Source organism: Montipora foliosa, chromosome 1 (genome assembly GCF_036669935.1).
Source record: "Montipora foliosa isolate CH-2021 chromosome 1, ASM3666993v2, whole genome shotgun sequence".
Lineage (NCBI taxonomy): Eukaryota > Metazoa > Cnidaria > Anthozoa > Scleractinia > Acroporidae > Montipora > Montipora foliosa.
Window position 1 is genome coordinate 34,670,996 of NC_090869.1, and position 5,000 is coordinate 34,675,995.

Below are 5,000 nucleotides of genomic sequence, written 5' to 3' on the forward strand. Positions count from 1 at the left end.
TTCCATGAAGAGATCTATATTTTTCAAACCGTTTTCCACCTGAACACGAAAAGTGTCGACTGTTAAGAACTTAAGCTGAAGTGGTATGGCCGTGTAGCCGCGTGGAGCCCCAGATAGTGAGCAAAAATTAAGCCTCGTTTATCTTTAGGTGTCCTCATTACAAGAAGTTAACCTGGCTTGAGCTTGCGATCCAATAAAAAACCAGTACCTAGTCAGCGGTCAACTCTAAAAAAAAGCTAAACTTGATGAGATCTAAACTTGAGCACGCAATGTGTTCACGTGATACCGGTCAGCGGAAACCTTGTTTTGATAGGTCTCAATTGAACATAACATGTATGTTCAGTATCAAAGAAGAACGCTTTAAACGGCCACCATGTAAAGCGTATTATTATTATTATTATTATTATTATTACTAGGAAAATTATCCGAACACTCCCGTCCCCAGAGGCTGTCTTGCCTCCCCATTTCCACCCTGACTGTCTGTACTGGCGTACGCTGACACTATAAACAAAATTTCTGGCATCGATAGATTTTCCAAAAATCTTACCCATGGTGCTCTGCTGGGTCGCTTTGACCCCTAAGCTTCGCTATTACCATTACCTTGCATACGACCTCATACCGGCAAGTCTTTGTGATTTACCAAAAACGTTAAAGTCAGCAAAATCATTTCGGATACATCTTCAACAAGACGCCTCAGGGCGTTTATGTGGGATGCAGTTAAAGTTAATTTTGGTTGCAACTGCCAGTAATTGCCAGTTTAGGGGAGCAGGGATGGCGCAGTGGTGAGAGCAGTCGCCTCCCACCAATGTGGCCGAGGTTCGATTCCCGGACCAGACGCCATAAGTGGGTTGAGTTTCTGTTGGTTCTCGTCTCTGCTTCGAGGGTTTTTCTCCGGGTTCTCCGGTTTTCCCCCCTCGGCAAAAACCAGCATACAGCCGATTCCAGCTGGCTGTAAGCTGTGCGCCAAGGTCACACATGGACCGAATAGCGGCTGCCAGAGGCGCCATTGTATGCTTTCGGTTCGACCTTGTTGAGCTGCGTCGTTGTTGTACTTTGCGACGGCGATTAGCAGCGACAATTATTATGCGACAATTAGTAATCACTGAGGCGGAGTGACAGTTGTAAGCCAAGTGTTAGGAGCTCATAAAAATCTTTACTATTAAAAAGGGATTTCTTTAAGCATAAAACAGTAAAAACGAACGATAAAAAAAAAAAAAAAATCCAACGTTTCGGAGTAGTGATGACTCCATTATAAAGGAAAAAATATTACTGCATTTAAAGCGATGTTCGGCGTGAAGAATCAACAAAGGTGCGAAGATTATAACAATACATTCGCAGGAATGGAGTCTGATTGCACGTTGCGATTAGGCTTTAAAGCTCTGATGAAAAGCATTTCGTGCACTAAACAGCTACCAATTGTAAATCAGCAGTGTGTTGTTTATACTTTTCAATGTAACCCGTGTGATGCAGGTTATGTAGGTTATTTACATAATCGTGTAAAAAAAACAAAAACAAAAAAACAATCCTCCGCCATTGCCAAACACTACTAGAATGTACACGGGACGATGCCTCAGGACTTGCTAAAGCGTATCGAAGTGCTTAAGAAATGCAGAAACAAATTTGACTGTTTAGTGCACGAAATGCTATTCATAAGAGCTTTAATTTAAAGCCAAATTTCAACGCGCAATCAGACTCCATATTTGTGCGAAAGCATTGTTATAACCTTGCCATCTTTATCTTGATCTGATAAAAAAAATTTTCCTTGATAATGGAGTCATAACTACTCCGAAAAGTCGGATTTTATATTTATTATCGTTCGTTTTTACCGTTTTATGCAATCTTTGTTGTTTGGGAAAATAGTTTTGGTAAAATCTGGAGTGGATTACAATTGGCTTATTTTCCGTTTGTTTTTTTTTTTTTTTTGCGACTTGAACAATCTGCTCAAAAGTGTTAAAAATGTGGTAATGTGGGTGTCATACCGGAACTTTTCAGATTCTTCGTTTTTCTCCAAAATAACTTTACCATGGCAACGATATAAGGCATTTCTTTGAGCCTTAAAATCAAGATATATTGTCTTTTTTGAAAAAAAAAGACGGGAAGGTGAAATCTTCCCATTCAGGGTTACCAGATAATGTTAGAAATAATCTGTAAAATATTTAAAATTCAACAAAATCTGTAGGTCAGTTTTTCAGAAAAATCAGTTTTTTTGAAATGTCTCTAATCTTTTTTTTTTCATCTACAGAATTTTTTTAAATTTGAAAGACAAACGTTTTAAATTAATCTAAGCTGATATGCAAGAAATGAAAAAAAATTCACCATCCGGAACCAGAGATATAAAAGGGTAAAGTTGTAAAATCAGGAAAAATGAGGGGGTTACAAGATCAGCATTTACGCATGTGTCTCCCGCACATTCGAGTGCTCGCGCAAGTGGAGTTAAAGGCCAACACAAACGGATTTAAGTGAACATTAAGCCGAGTGTGTACAATTTCTCGTAGTTTTCGTGAATAGGAGATGTCTAGTTATATTCTATATGCATATGAATCAGAAGAAAGATGAGCGAAACTAGCGGTAGTTTAACTATGTATTGTATTTTAAGTACGTATTGTAGTGTATAACCATAGTTAATCGAGGGACTGGTTATGAAACCTTAGAACTTTCAAAAGCGAGAACAATGTTGTTGCAATCGATGTTGAATTGACCGTGACCCGGCACAATCTTTTGTTTTCGCTTCGCACGGGTTTGCAAATTAGTTGCGCATAATTTAATCGAAGGATTTGATTGGTTATCTTCTCGAAAAAAGGCGTGTTTTGTGCAGGGTCAAGGCCAAAAATACGGACAAAAACATGAAACAAAGGAACTTGTCCAGTTTCATAACCATCTCCATGCATTAACTATGGTATAAACTTTTCTTTTCGGGTCAATGAAATCTTTATTTCATAAGCATGACTGGCAACAACTATTGCATACCAGCTATTTTGCCGATGATAAAAGTGACCCAACATGTAAACTGCTGACATCATAACAATTGTTAAAATTGTGATGGGTTTAAACTTTCTTCCTCAGCTCATCGTGAAATTGCATGATGGAACAGCATGTGTTGTTCTTTGAACATTTTTCTGACACGCTGTCTGAGATAGGACAAGATGCTTTTAAGACGTCACATCCACGTGCCGCATTTAAAATTTTGCGTAAACGTCGCCCCAACCTTTGGTCGTAGAGTAAACATATGTTCATTGTAATTGTATAATTCACTTCCATCGCATGCTTTTGCTCCTTGATCATCAATTGATTTAGCTTTATATTTAGTTAGCCCTTCGTCAGAGCGATGGAAGTGGATTCGCTCTCACGACAAACGCTCGAAACGTCAGCTTTTAGAATCCCTGTACGGTGGTCAATTTACATTATCAACTCCGTTGATAAAACCAAATTTTTGTGTACTACCTCCCCACCGACGCAGCACCACAGTTTCTTTAGAAACTACCCCCTTTATTGATTTCTGAAATTATCGGAACCTTACATTTAAAAGGCTCTTTGCCTTACAAACCAGAACGGTGGAAATAGTTTAAAAATTCATAGTTGACACATGCCGTGGTGCCCTTGTTTGGAAAGGACGACTCGTTTCTTTGTCTGGACAAAAATGATCCAATCATTTGTAACGAAAATCACCATAGTAGGTAAACTCGTTTTTCCCCCTATTTGAGAGCAATATGATTGGCGGCTGGTCTGAACCTCTAAACTCTTATTTTTTCGGGATACTGTTCGCCACAACTTAATTTTAAGGATAGGTTCTATAGCTTTCTTTATGGCTGTATTGTCGAAAAGTTCTTCCAAATGCCGCTTATCTCTCTAAAAGCGGTAATTAAGTGTTATGTCCACTCCTTGTATTTTTGAATCGCATATAAAAAAAACGTCATTGATAACCTTGTAGTATATTACCTTTGGTAGGAAACAGTCAAGTTCGTGCATCTGTATAGCTGGTATAGAAGGATCAAGCCTTGACAGGGTTTTGATTTCGCTGTTGGAGACTGTATGGTCTTAATTTGAACAATTTCATTACGTTTTAATCTCTTAGTTTCTCCGACCACACGGAGCACATTTCCTAGCTTTTTGTGTGGTCTTAGCGGTCCTTGCCAGCAGTTACGCATTGTGCGTCCGTTGTTAAAGGAATAGATTTCCGTGAGATTGTGTTTTCTTTTACTAACAAAAATAACATTCATTATTGCATGGCAACATTGAGAGATGTTCTTGGCCTAGTCTAATAAATCCTACAAACACGAGTGCGGTAAACTATTTAAGCCATCTTGACCTGGGAATACCATTACGTTACTATAAGCTTTAGTTATTGTTATCCCTAATAGTATCCAAGTATAGTATAATTATTATAGAATAGCATAGCATACCGTCATGGTATGCAATTCTACGGTAGCATAAGATAATATAGTATGGTTAACAATTATTCAACGAAGTGGAGGTTAGTAGTGGTGGATACTTACCGAGCCGCAAATTAGCGAGGTAAATATCCACTTTTCCCCGGCACTGTATATACCACGCAAGTTGAATGATCAACCGATTTGCCATTTTGTATTGCTCCATTTAATCAGAGGTGTTCCCCTCCAAAATAGCCAATCAGAATGCGCGAGAAGCACTCTTTACTTGCGCGGTATATACTAAATAACATAGTACAGTATATAGACTTCTTTCATAATGGCGACCAAATAATCTATCCTTTTGTTTTAATGCTAATAAGCCTCTCTGGCCTCGCTGCGACCAGCAAATTTCAAAAGAATTTTTGTTTCAAAATGAGGGCAGTAGGTGTAATTAACGCAAAGACAAAAGAATGTAAAAGTGGTCGCCATGTTTGAAAGTGGTCTATGGTACCCAAGTCACCATCGTGTATTGCAAACCTAGCACGCAAGTTGAATAATCAACCGATTTGCCATTTTGCATTCCTCCATTTGATCAGAGGTGTTCACCTCCAAACTAGCCAATCAGAATGCGCG

At 38.7% G+C, this 5,000-nt stretch overlaps 1 protein-coding gene across 1 annotated transcript in view; it reads right to left on the reverse strand.

Moving 5' to 3' along the window:
- LOC137977330 (uncharacterized) overlaps positions 1-5,000 on the reverse strand; it is a 189,015-nt gene that overhangs the window by 4,179 nt on the left and 179,836 nt on the right. The window lies entirely within an intron of this gene.